Here is a 14,476-nt window from a genome sequence, read left to right as displayed (position 1 = left end):
TTCTCTCTCTCGAATACGAGTGGTCAGCGTATCTGCGCTGCCCTGTCCTTGTGGCAATTTTGTGTGGTTTCGCTGCTTTTAAAATTGGCTAATTTCCAAATAGCTCGTCGTTCTATTGACCTCGAGGGCATGCTGTGCCGCCACCTACGTGTGACGCCACTCATAGGATGACGGGCTCTGTTGTCTGCTAGATCACATTTCCTGTGCTTATGCGACCATGTGTTCCTTATTTTTGTGGCCACTATGTGCTCTCAGGGTAGTGGTATTGATGCAAATTTCAGCAAAAGTGGTCTGCTGACCTAATAATCCGGGCAAGCAAACAACGACTCGCTTGTCCCCGAATACACCGACGCGTAAGGGTAGTGCTACCATTGCGACACACAGCTCGCACAGTATAGAGGGCGGTGCAACTGATGCCGAGAAAGCTACGCCGTTAATTCATTATGAAATACTTGAGACGTGACATGTAGTGTGCTGTGTGTGCAACGAAAACAAGAGAACTTGCAACAGCGACGTAAACGTGCCGCTCAGTAGTAATCTCACCGCGCGTATGGCCCGCATTGCCGGCATGGTGCACGGATTGCTTCGCCGCAAATGCTTGAATGTGCTGGTGGATCTGCAATTTGGATCAAAGAAACAGACAACCGATTTTTGTGGAGTGCATGTCTTATGGTAGCCAGATCATATGAAAGCCAGCGTTTTATATACGGGGTTGTTAGTTTTCAGGTTTCATATTTATTTAAAATCGGAGGGGGTAAATGGGTGCTATTTTTCAAAATGATAATCGTGAAGAAATTGTTTTTTTTTGTAAAATAATTCTGAAATTCGTTTTCGTTTTTCAGGTTAAATCTACGGATGTACTAAGCAAAATATCCGGTTTATTTTATCAGTATTTGTCATGACCTTTTTAACTGTAACGCGTTAAAATCGGTGTTCGTTTCAAGGCGGTAATCGGGGAGATATCAAAGTTTTGTAGCAAGTAATCCCCTAAATTGGGCGTTTGTTTTGAAATGGATCAGTAATGATGACAGTAAAGAGCATTGGTAATTTAAAAAAAATGAGACACTTTATTCACAAAGACGTGGTCATCGTTTATTACACATCCTTGTTTACGTACATTATCTACCTCATATTATTATACAGTGTGAGCGCAATCCCAAACTTTCGCCTTTCCGATCTCCTCTTCTCACCCCTGAGCTGCGGGATAACCTGGTGACCAGCGGCCGTCTGGACGTCGAGCAACTCCTGGCAAAGGTCCATTCGAGGAGAAATCGGGTTTAACCCGATTCTTCTGAGACATGTTCGGGCATAAAAATCGGGTAAAATCTGGTTGTACCCGTAAACGAACAACCATATTCATATACTAGGGTAACTTCAAGGCATTCCTAGATAAACAGGCGAAAATAATTTTAATTTTCCACTACAATTTCTGAAGTCTAAAAGGTGGTGATATGTAGTGTCTAAACAGGACACTACCTTATGTATCCAAACAATTCTGTCGATTTTAACCCGACTTACAAACCACGCGAAGTAGTAGGAAAGGTGGGACATCATTGTTGTTTTATCCGGGGAGAAGTTTTTAAATACCTCTTTTATTCTCACGCGCAGTTGAAAAAAGGTATGCTGCAGCACGGCCCACTGTCGTGGTTTGGCGGGACACGTATAGCTGGTAGATCTAAACATTGCGATTTCAAATGTTCTAGGGCGATATCAGAAAAATAGTTTCGGGTTAAAATGGTTTAAGTGATACCTTTCCATTTGAAATAAAGACAATACATTCGACAAAATTCGGTTGTCTGTCCCTTAAAGCAGCACCTATTCCCCCTCAATGCTTTATTTAGTTATGCCCTGATTTGATTAACGAACACCGTCGTACGATGTACGGCTGATATGCTTACTTTTCGGGACAACTTCTGCGCAATGTATGAACGCCAAGTTGCAATGCCTCCAGGGCGGGTTTAGGCATGCCTATGTATAGGCTTCATCAGGGCCTCGCCATGGGAGATAACATTTGCAACGTGGGCATTTCTTCTTCTGTTTGTTTACAGTGAGCCAGCCTTTCTCTAGCATAATGAAGTTCAACGACCAACAGTTCAATAACTCACTACTGCTCACAGAAGGCGAGGCTGTGCACGAGGCGAAGCACATCGGAGTGTAATCATTCAGGGTAACAGGAAGCTTTGAGATAGCAGAAGCCAGCTTTAAGGTCTCCTAACAAGTTAGGGGAACGCAACATGCTCGGGTGCCACGAGTTTTAGAAGATGGTCTTCCCAAACAGTTTGTAGCCAGTTTAAGTTGCTCTTATGTTGGTAACTTTAGGCTTAGCATAACAGTAGATATTTGATCATCGCTTTTACTACGGTTGCGAATGACAATCCCTACTACAGGTGTTCACAACACTGTCATCCCCTTTCTCGCATGTGGAACTTTGTTTTAGCCGTGATTGCCATTTTATCAATCGTGACAAGATACCTGCCCCCGCTGTGTTAAGTCTTGAGCGTAACTAGCGCCATCCTTGGACCGTGCGCCGCACCGCGCATGAACGTGCAAGTGCTGGTACCACTGGACCGGCGGGGCTGGGTCGCTAACCAGCTTACATTCCTCCGCGGCCGGTCGGTGTTGAGGAATGTAAGCTTAGCATAGCGGCAGATATTTGAGCTCTGCTTTCAAAATCACCGCGGATGACAATCCCTGGCACATTTTTTCACCACACTAGCATCCAGTTTCGTGCATGTGGAACTTCTTTTTTGCTATCAGTGGGATTTTGATGACCGACGACCAGGGGCGGATTAAGGTGGGGCTACGGGGGCGTCAGGCCCGCCCCCCAGCTGTCCATATGAAAAAAAAGTTCTTAAAGAAGCCATGAAGACATAACACAAGTTTGGTTTATACAAAAGACGCCCTCGTTAGAATCATACTGACACCAGTTTTAACGTAAACTTCGCTTAAATAAGCTATATAATTAGGAAAAAAGGTAATGGCTCCATGTGGAATGGCCATGCGACCCACTCGCACATTTCCCACAACAGAACCTCTGATGTCATACCAGAATGCTCTGCGATTGGCGGGGGCAGGCAAAAGCAAACGAAAATTAGGCTGAGCCTATAAGCTGGCAGAATCAGCTATTAGTCCTTAAATTTAGGGCGAATTCTTTTTAGAGCAATGATAATGGGGGAAAAACGGTGAAAGTTACGAAAGCCCATGTACACATGAAAGTACTGATGCGTTCTGCTGCTGGTACTGCGAGTATTATGTTTGGTTTAGCTGCAAAGCACTGCGGGGCTTTGGGGTTGTCTCAGACGACACTAGCCGATTGACGCAAGCAAAGGTGTCTTACGTGACCATATTTGTCGAGCGAGGGCTATGTTTCACGAAACGATTATTTTCTCCCAGGCCCAAAACAAGCCAGGTTTAAATGCGGTCAGAATCAAACGGGCAGCGATGGTATGGGGGTGCCATCTAGGTTCAGTTACGTAAACAAACACGCGAGTACCTCGATTACGGCGCCGCCGTATAGGGTGGCGACACCCTTTGAATGGTCCCGTGCCGCCGCAATTGGGTCAACGTGCTCAACGCGTTATTCTTTTCGTTTCGCACGAGACCCGGCCAGCAACGCGAAACAGGTAAGATGATTTAAACTCCGTCAGTAAACCGCATTGCGGCGATAATTTTAGCGCCATTTTGATACAATGCCTTGCTTCGGCGGCGAGCGAGTGACCCAAAATGGCGGCGCCAGCGTATTTCTGTCCACTACTGCGGACGCGTGAATCAAGGCACCCTAGGCTGCAGAGCAGTCGGTTCCTGTGATGTCATTGCAGACCACGAAAACACACGGTTTAGCGGGAAAATAAAAATTTTAACGTAAATTGATTAATTTCTCAGTGAAAAACACCTCGTTTGTATCCGGACAGGTGCTGGGGGCACTATAAAACACGTAATCTTTCGAATAAAACAAACTTGTATTTGGTCTTCATTGCTCCTTTAAGTGGGCTTGCTGCCCGCGTCAAAAGTTGAAGGTAGGAGCCTCACCCTCACCTTCACAACGAAGTTGGCTAACTCGTTGCAGGCGGGGAGGAGCGGGGAGCCCCGTACCTTGTGGTTGACAACCTTCGAGTCCATTTCAATTTATTTAGTTATTTGTCCTCCTTCTCCTTGTTTTCCCAAGGTTTCTGAGGAGACGTTTTGGACCAAAAGTTGTGGGTGCACAGGCTTGCGGGGCTCAATAAGCCACATAAAAAAGGCCCCGAGCTCCGCTCCGGTCGTTTCCAGCACAGGTCGCTTCCGTAGTCTTTTCGGTAAACAAACCTTTAAGTACGCGGACGTTTAAACGCGCGTGCGTTTCAGCACAAGAAAGGGTCCGGTATGCGAAAATGAACTAATTTCTGAAGAACAATTTGAACTGTTTAAACCTGAGGGACGTTTAATGTAATTATTGACAACTTAAGCACTACCCTATGGGCTGAGATATCTGCGTGCACAGTTTGTGCCAGAAATTTCAGTGTATTGCGCTTGAAAAGGAAGTTCATTGCGATGACGACCCGTTCCATAAAGCTAGTGGATTATTTCAATTGCATAAGGGTGATATCGACTGGATATTTCTCGCTGAAGTGGTTCAGTTTCTTTGCACTAACTGGAGCGTTGCAATTTTAGATGATAATGCAAAAAATATTGTTTCCATTGCTGTTAGCTTAAAATTAACTCTTGCTGTTACAAATTTCCAGACTGAACACTGAGTGAGTGAGTGAGTGAGTGAGTGAGTGAGTGAGTGAGTGAGTGAGTGAGTGAGTGAGTGAGTGAGTGAGTGAGTGAGTGAGTGAGTGAGTGAGTGAGTGAGTGAGTGAGTGAGTGAGTGAGTGAGTGAGTGAGTGAGTGAGTGAGTGAGTGAGTGAGTGATGGGTCTTCACGCACTTGGAGCTGGAGTCTAACTGCAGTTTTGATGCTTTTCTTTTATTAGTCATGTATTCAGCATTGTTACGTATATTTCCGTACAAATCCTTTAATCCCCTTCATCATATCAACAACATCTAGTGTTTGTCACTCCGGCTACAATCTCCGAAAATTTCAACCCCATCTCCATGATGAACCCCCTGCCAAATCAGCAAGAGCAGGGCGATTGGGTTCCTGATCGACGCCGCACTTAAGGGGGAAAACTTTACCGGTTAGAACTATCGAGAATACATACGTCCTGTTGATTTTTATGCGTTTAAAACTAAAACCTTAAAGGCTTAATAAAAAGTGCTTCTTGTAAGAAAACACTCTTCTTTACTATCTGCGTGTGCAGGTGGACGCGGCGCTTCGATTATTTGTGAATTTGGGATGAACCGGTAATCAAACGATACTAACCTTTACGCATGATAAAAAATTGGCTCCAATCCACTCTGTGAAGGTGGTCGGAAAGCAAAGATTTAAACGACACCCGCAACAATTGCCCATGCGACGAAACTTGAATTCACACAGGTGGCTCTACAAAGAGTGAAACCAGAGATTCTGCCAGCCGTTACCTGGAATTCGTGGGGGCGGCGTCCCGGATGCAGCAGCGTCGGCACGGCCGTGCTAGAGCGGCGGACACCGCCGCTGTAGCCCGACCGTGAGTCGGAAGTGAGAGAAAACGGGCAGGAGCGTCTTTGGAAGGGTGAGACAGCACAACCTAGCCATCTTGATGTGCTAGCTTGGAGCTACAGCACCGCGCGACACAAACGCAGACACCTAAACAATTTGGCATGTGAATTTAGTGATTCCCATTTATACCGTTTAAAACCACTAGTTATTTTAGTAAGTTTGAGAATTACGAGACAGTTGAGGGAACTTTTATAATCGCTATTTATCAGATCCAGCTACTGCTTTCGCATTTTGTAATACCTCTTAAAGGGGCACTGACACAAAATTTTGAAGGCGAGATAACGTCGGAGATATATTGGTGGGAACACATATACATCATCTGCAAAATATCAGCGGCGAATACAGCCTAGAACATATTTAAAATCAATTTTGAAGTGTGCGAAACGCAACCGAGCAGCCAGCAGAGGACCACGAGCAATTGTAAATAAACAACATCCAAACACGTCACGAGTTTGTGTTTGCCGCTTCCGCACTACCGGCGTTTTACGCGGGCTCGCCCGGCTCGCCGCTCCAATCGGAGGGCCGGAGGGCGGAGCTTCTGCTCTCGAGAACGAACGACCCGATCGTTGGCGGCGGAGGCGCCGTGATTTCGTAAGCTCATCGGGCAGCTCGCCGCGACCAAAGTTCTACAGCGATTCCAGGCACTGTTTCTATTACTGTTTATTACCATTGGATGCGAAAACGCGCCGGAGGCACGAAAAGCTCACTGAGCTAGCCGCACGGTCGCTGTGCAGGCGGCGGCCACGGCCGCGAAGTGGCCCAGGCCGGCGCAGGTAGCTCGAGTGATAGCTTGTTACCGCTGCACGAAATTGTCCCCAAGTCCCGACCATAGTGGCTTACATGAGAAAGGAGTTAATGATGCGATGGCGGGTTGCATTAAAAATTGTCATCTGCACCGCTTACGAGAGCGGCACTCGAATATCCGCCGCAGTGCTGAGCCGAACACATCTGTAGGCGGACCTGTAGGCAGACCGGCCGGCTGCTCCCAGCGCGCGTCTTGCCACCCACCGTCTCGAGCGTCGCGCGTCGTCTTTAGCCGCGGCAGCACTTGCACTCGCAGCGCCTGCGTCACATCCACGGTCGCTTTTTAATTAAGCGCCTCACGAGATCAGTACGTGGGGGCATTCGCAGAAACTGCCGTCGATGCGGATTCGACAGTGCTACGGCGGCTCTGCTCTGTGATATCCCTCCGACGGTCACGTGGTCAGCTTTGTTCACACAAAATCCACAAAATCCACGTTTCGCGGCACTCGCTGAAACCGAAACTGCGACTGGCCGCATTTAAAATCCCTCTAATTAAACAACCGTCGCACGCTGAAGCAAATGAGGTTTCTACAGGTTATAAGTAGGTCACTAGCTACTTATCGCAACGAAAAAAACAAGATGCTAAATTTTTGTGTCAGTGCCCCTTTAATACACAACCGATTTTTTTTTAATTGCGATAATATGCCCTTTGGCATAAGGTCCTACAGGTACAAGTTGGCACCCGTTTCCCGGAGGAAGTCCAGAAGACAGAGGTGGTGGGGCCCCCACAGCCATCGCTGAAGATCGGGGGGTCTCCCAGGGTGCAGGCCTGTGTCGCGAAGGTGTCGGGATCTCGCTGCACTCAGGGAAGGGCACGTCCATAGCAGGTGGTTGGTGCCGGCGTGTTCGGCAGGAGCGGTACAGAAGGGGCAGTTCGTGGCAAACGGGGCATGGTATCGTGGTGGCCACGCCCAGGTTACCGCAAGAGAGAGGGCCACCCCAACTCGAAGTCTACGCAGCAGCACCTCCTCGCAGCGAGCGAGCCCACTGGGAAGGTCTGTTCCACACGGTGGGATGTGAGCGCGTGTGGCGCGACACAGATCTTCCTTTAGTTGGAGAAATTGGTCATGTGGGTCTGTTGTCAGCAAGGGTAGGGGCCGTGGAACCGACGTAAGGTGACAGGAACTATCCGCCGCTATATGAGCGGTGATGGTATTACCCCGGATCCACGACAGTACGAGAGGGCAGGGGTATGTGTCCAGTAGGTTATAAATGTCTCTTGCGACAGACGAGTTGGAGACTACACGTCGCAAATCCCGTAAGACCGCCGTTGAGTCCGTGCAAATTTGTGCCGTAAAACTTTCGGGAGCTTTAAGTGCGGTAGTAGCGCTTGCAGTCCGTCCCGGATTGCTGTAAGCTGCGCCAGCATGGAAGGCCAGGTGCGGAGCGTTTCATAAGCACAGTTTTGGTTCGCTTCTTAATGAGAGGGGCCTTAGATCGCCGTAGTTAAAACGCCGTCTTGGGCCCCAGTGTCCACAAATGCCTCTACATCCTGGGGCTGCTTCACAGTCGCTAGTAATGGTACGCCCGCGGATTGCGCGTCTGCGTTTCCCGTCGACCGACTGTGGAGTCGAATGAGCGGATGGTTGTCGGTCACTTGATGGTACAGCCAGGGCGGCCTAGCTACGGGGCGAGCTGGTAAGGCAGGTAGAGAACGGCCCATGTAGATCGCCAACGCCGCTGCCTCCGGGACAAAATTAAGTTTGTGCTGGGGTGCGGAGCGGCGTTGATGTACAAGCTCATCCAGGGTCAACGCGTAAATGTGGGCTAGTTGGTTCGAACTGTGAAACATGGTTAAGTAGCGCGGTAAGGACGGGACAAAAGTAGAGACCACACAGGACTAGCGCTAGTCTTGTGTGGTCTCTACTTTTGTCCCGTCCTTACCGCGCTGCTTAATCATGTTTCATGCAGGGTGTTAAGTTGAGTTTCAGCCTGAAGAGAAGGTATAGGCGTTATTTGACGGAGGCAGGTAATCGTCCGCATTGCAGCTCTATTAATTGCTGCTAGTCGGGCCCTCTCCGATTGGGTCATATGCTGAAATTGAGCCTGATAGACAAATCGGGGCTGAAGTATTGACCGCACCAAGAGTCGGGCCATGCTGAAGCAGGAGCCTCCAGACTATTGTGAAATGCGTCGGATAAGGTGTAGCATTTGACCTGCTTGTTGGCGGGAAGATCGAAGCCCCAAGGCAGCTGACCCTAACGATGAAATCTCCAATCCCAGCACGCGAAGATAGGTGGCAGTGCGCACAGGCTGGCGGGAGAGTTGTAGCGAGATCAGTGACATCTCCAGTCTACGACGGCCCCAAGCATTGGCCACGGACAGATTGGCTGTCTTTGTGTTATGGTTAAGATGATCGCCCCTTCTTCCGCTTCCTGGATGGAGCCGGTCTTGATTGCGATACTGGTGAGTCGTTGATCCTTTGACGTGGTCACTGAAACAGGTGCTCCTCGGTAACACTGGTATGGCGCGGCATCAGTGTACACTGATGTGGAGTCTTTGCAATACCGTTTGTCGAGTGCCGCTGCTCTGGCTTTTCTCCACCCCTCATGATGGGCTGGGTACGTATGTTTTGGGATGTTTAGGGTGTAGACATTCGTTATGATTTCTGGTGGAAGCGTCTGTGGTTACTGTCGCCTCTGAGCGTGCCATTTGTGTTGCCAACAGTAGTTGCCCCAAAGGAAACAAGCCTAATCACAGTTTGTGGCTTGTGAGGTGGGCCTCAATAAGTTCTTCGGCCATGTTGTGAAGGCCGAGACTGAGCAGGCGGGCCGTTGAGGTACCCATGCGTAATCCCAAAGCTTGGTAGTAGGCCTTTCGGATGACTACGTTTACTTTTTCAAGTTCTGCCTTGGATAGGACAGTGTAAGGGGTCGCATATGTTATCCGGGAGATGACGATAATGCTTGCGCCAGTCGTATTGTGTCCTGCTCCTTCATGCCGCGCTGTCTATTGGAGATTCGGCGAATCACCCGCGTTACTTTTTCTGCTGAGTGTTTCAGGTTGTTCACCGGGATAGTGTTCTTGGTCTCCACTTGGATGATAAGCCAGAGAATTTTGAGGTGTTTTCAAGGGTGGATAGTGTGGCTGTCCAGTATAATCTGAATGTCACTGGAGTCCTTGCCGGTGCCTTTTTTTCTTGACTAGTAGTAGCTCTGTAGTTAGGGGAGCAGAAAAGTTCACTGTCTTGGGCATATTGATTAACTATATCATCTCCCTTTTGAAGGCTGTCTTGAAGGCCACCCTGTGAATCAAAGCCAGTCCAAATTGTGATGTCATCTGCGTACAAGCCTAGTTTTATATTGAGAACCTTGTTGAGTCGCCTTGGAAGATCGAGTAGTGCTAGGTTGAAGAGGGGGATAACACTGACCCCTGGGGGGTCTCCGTGTCTCTAAGGTGGATAGGAGTTGAGGAGACGTCTCCAACTAGGAGCACTGCCATGCGTTTGTAGAGAAAGTGCGCGATGTAGTTCGTAGGTTCATTGTCCACATCCGGTTCCGGCTATGCGCTGTAGGGCTGCACTATGTGCCACGTTGTCGAATGCCGCTTTGAGGTCCAGGGCAAGGATGGCTCTTGTGGAGTGGCGGGGGGCTGGAACTTGGATGTCTTCCTTACGCTGGATCAGCACGTATTGGGTTCCAAGGTGCTTGCGGAATCCGTACATGGTGTTTGACATCTGGCCTGTGTGGTCTAGGTGTTGTTGAAGCCTCACGAGTATGATGCGTTCTAAAATTTTTCCCACACACGAAGTGAGAGATATCGGCTTGAGGTTGTCGATGTGAGATTTGCCCGGCTTAGGGATCATCCGGAATTCCGCTGTTTTCCAGGCGATAGGGAGATTGCCAGAGTGCCAACAGGAGTTAAAATGGTCTGTGAGGCTTTGCATGGCTCTGTCGTCGAGGTATGACAGGAGTTTATACGTGATTTTATCTTGGCCAGGTGGGGTGGCTCGCTTGCTTTCGGCGATGGCCGCTCGAACCTCGTGTAGCTGGATGTTCGAGTCGAGCAACGGTTGGGGGTCCCAGCGTATGGTAAAGATCTTTTCCCGGCCTTGAGGTATTTGGTTGTAAGATCTCGAATGAGGTCTTCCCTCGTGCCTAGGTAGGAATGAAGAGTTTTAGTTAAGGTGTGGCTGCTTTCACCCTTGCTTTTGAGCGGGTTAATTAGGTATCGAAGCAACCGCCATGTCTTCCGGGTGGACAGTGTTCCTCGAAGACCGTCACACATTGTCAACCAGTTTTCGTAGCATAGCGAATTTGTGCATTCTGCCGCTTCCTTGTTAAGTTGTGCTATACGAGCTTGAGATTTCTGTTACGTCCCCGTTTTTTCCACCTCCACGTAAGGCTGTGTCGTGCTACCCAAATACGTAACAATTTTGAGTCGACGTACGGGATCTGGTAAGAAGTGTTTATAGCCCTTGTGGAGATATTCATGTCTTGAATCAAAATACAGGTTAAGGGTATGGAATAAAATGCCCGTATTTGTTCCGCGCAAATAACTGATCGGGACAGATCCCGCCAAATCCGGAGGGAGCGCGAGATTCTATCACCGGACCTCTCTTATGACCAGTGGGCCGATGAACTCCCAAGAGGAGAGTCCCCACAAGAGAACCATCCCTATTGCCACTTCTCTGTAAAAGCCCGTTGCACGTGCACCATGTTAGCTCAGCTGTTGTTGCGAGCCATGGGGCCAGGTGCAAGGAGCCTACGTTTTGGAGAGCCGCCTGGAGGAAACCGCCACGACGATCGCGGAAGAACATAAATCGCTGCACTGTCAGCTTGAGCTGCACGTTAACTAGCCCAACACCATTCGCTTCCGGGCTCCAGAAAATGTCATTGCAGCGCATCTCATTGGTTCGTGGGTGGATCGCCAGAGAAATGCCGCGAACTTACTCTGACACTTGGCAACCGAGCCTGCGTCAATGGCCGATGATCGGGCCACGTGCGAGATGTCCGGGTATACCACGGCATTGTAAACATGTGCCGTTGAGAAAAAAATCTAAAAAATTCGGCGAATTGTCTACTAATGCGTAGCATTCTTACGCCGCTTGTCTTGAGTGCGATTTTCTTACAGCCAATATTTTTGGTTTTTCTAAATTTTGTCCAACCAAGTATCTCCATTCACGCTATTGGAGCGATTACTGGTGTTACTTGCGCCAAATCTGCATTTTTTTGTAAATGAAGGGCGTTACACGGTTCGCCACTTCCGCATTTATTGCATTTTTCTTGTTTTTATTAGTTTTGCAAAATTGTTTGACATATTCCCTCAATTTACGTTGATATAACAATTACAGGTGGAACTTCCGCGAAGTCTGCATTATTGTGGAAATGTAGGGCGTTACAGGGTTCGCCATTTTCCGTAATTTTTTGTTATATTTTCCTTATTTTCTAGTTGTTCAAAATTTCATTCGGCCAACTATCTGTATTTCTGCTATTATAACGATTACAACTGGAACTTCCATGAAATGTGCATTATCGTGGTAATGCACGGCATTACACGGTTCGCCATTTCCCGAATTTTTGTTTATTTTTCTTATTTTTTTGTTTTTGTTATTTTTGTGGTGGGTTAAGGAACTACCAGAGAAAGCGAGAAAAAGTCGTCGTCAGCACATGTGCACGTGCGACAGGGCCTGGCGAAAATGTAGTGCGGTTGCGAAATGTTTTCGCTGAATCACTTCCTAGCGGGCTCCTATTCAAACATTGACGGATGGCGTTGACAAACCGCAGAGACTTTGTACCAATGACCAACTCTCGTGTAAGCTCGGAGCGCTTTTTAGACGGGACGCAGACGGAGCAAAATCCATTTATTACACCCAAAGTTCTGACAAGGGTGACAAAACGAGACCCCTTAAAAGTTAGAAGTGACCTTATCCATTACAATATGGCATCATCATCGCTTTTGGTTCCTTGTAATCAATTTAAATTAACGCACATTGTTTGGTCATTACAGCCGGTTGGCATTCAACAATCCCCCGTTCTTTCAATCTAACCTTGATAAATCATGCGTTTTGTTTGCTTTCTTTTTTCAGGCTAACGCATTACACTGCCAAAAAAAATTAGCAGTGGCTTAGCTGGGCTATGCCAGGATATACGTAGCGTGAGCTAAGTAAGGTTCAGCTGGTTATTCTTAGGTTTCCGGGTTGTCCAGGATTAGCTGATTATCATGCTTACTGCAGCTGCTAAAACGATTTCCAATCCAATCCAATCCAGTCCTGTCCAGTTCAGTCTAGTCCAGTCCAGTCACTGCTCCTCGCGCATGCGCAGCACGGCTCTCCAGGAGCCCCGCGAAACCGCTATCAAGCTTCTCCGGCGCAACTTCAGACTTGGCTACTGCGCAACGGAGGCGCACAGCTGGGCACGGACCGGCGTCAGTGCGTCTGCCACGGCCATGGCATCACTCCTCTGTAACGCGTAGACTGGCGAATGTGAAGGCCCAATTCTCTACACACCCGTACTACAATTGGATTTGATTTCCAATCCAATCCAATACAATACAATTTAATCCAATCCAATCGAACCCAATCAAATCAAAAGGCAATCCAATTCAATTCAATCCAGTGCTCCTCGCGCTTGCGCAGCACGTCCCTTCAAGTTCCACGCGAAACTGCTCAACTTCGGCCAGTGTAGCTTACGCTACAATATGCAAGGAGGACTTTCTGCATAATACACTGCTGGTTGATAGCAGGATAAGCAGGAAGCCCAATGTAGAAACGCAGCTTGAGATATGCGAAGTTTTTATTTGGAAAATAGCGCAACCTGGACACAAAGCGGTTCAAGGAAGAGTTTCTCGTCATTTTGCGTGGTCACAGAATCTATACTACTACAATTTCAAAGCAGCCATTGTTGATCGCGTAAAGCATTCATGGTGCATGCATAGGGTGCACAAAGATCGGCTCCGAGCGACAGTGCGCATACGCTTGTCGGAATAGTTTGAATGGTTGTGCGATCGTGTTATCTTTCTGCCCAGCCAATTCCTACTCGGAAGCAACCATCATAAGTCTAGTTAAGAGGCATCATATTGTGATTTCAAGAGCGTGTCAATCGCCTCGTAGAAAGTCCACAGCGAGCGCGGGTCAGCGAGACCAACACGCTGTGCACGCTCCGCATTCAACGTCTGCGCTTGCGTAGGCTCGACTAATCGATGAACAGCACGAGCAAGATGGCGTATTTACTCCCCGATGCGTATTTACTCCCCGATATCGTATTTACTCCCCGATATCGATATTTATGTCGGCAGGCCCCGTGCCGGTAGCGTCTCGGAACTGCGGAGTGCCACCGGCACCACCACCCCTGCTATTGCGGCTCACAACAGCAGGGGTCGGCATCTCCCACCTTAGCGGCGAATGAAGACCTAAAATCCACCGTTGTGGTCTTCCGCAGGTGATGAAAATAGAGCACTCAAGCACTGGAGCCGCTAACTTAACGCCAAGCCATGGACCACGGTCCATTGGGCAACGCACGCACACCGAACAGAGAACGCAGCACTTAACATCGCAGCATGGTGGTTGCGGCGTTCGCTTCCCAGACAGCGCTGGCGTCTGGTCGGAACAAAGTGGTGGCCCCCACGTCCTGAATGGATTATGGTGTATGAAAACGGGTTGTTTTTTGACGCCGTCCTGTAATGGCGGCCCCCAGGCAAAGATTGTCTATCGGAGGGGCCTGATGACGCTTGTTCCAATGGTGGGCTGCCGACTGGAGGCAGGCGTGGAAAAGGCAAGCACTGTTGCCCGACGCAGTTGTCGGCCGTCTCAGTCGAAGCCGATTGCTCTGACAATGTCTGATTTTGCCACCGGCTGTTGCATATATACGCGCTAGTGGTAACTCAGGATCTCTTCACCTTGGCGCATGCACCTTACCACTGCCCTTGTATGCAACGCGCAACAGTTCAACGAAATCGGAACTGAAACTGCTGCTTCGGCTGCAGCATCCTTTTTTGTAGTGCTTACTGAGAATAGTGTCTCTCAAAAAGGAAATGGCAAACAAAAGCTCCGCCAAATGTTTTTTAAGTGCGAATGCACTTTATAAGCGACCCTGAATTCCGGTGACCGCCGTCC

This window comes from Haemaphysalis longicornis, unplaced genomic scaffold (assembly GCF_048455015.1).
Source record: "Haemaphysalis longicornis isolate Haplotype H1 unplaced genomic scaffold, Haemaphysalis longicornis Haplotype H1 scaffold_4, whole genome shotgun sequence".
Classification (NCBI taxonomy): Eukaryota; Metazoa; Arthropoda; class Arachnida; order Ixodida; family Ixodidae; genus Haemaphysalis; species Haemaphysalis longicornis.
This window is presented reverse-complemented; position numbering follows the sequence as displayed.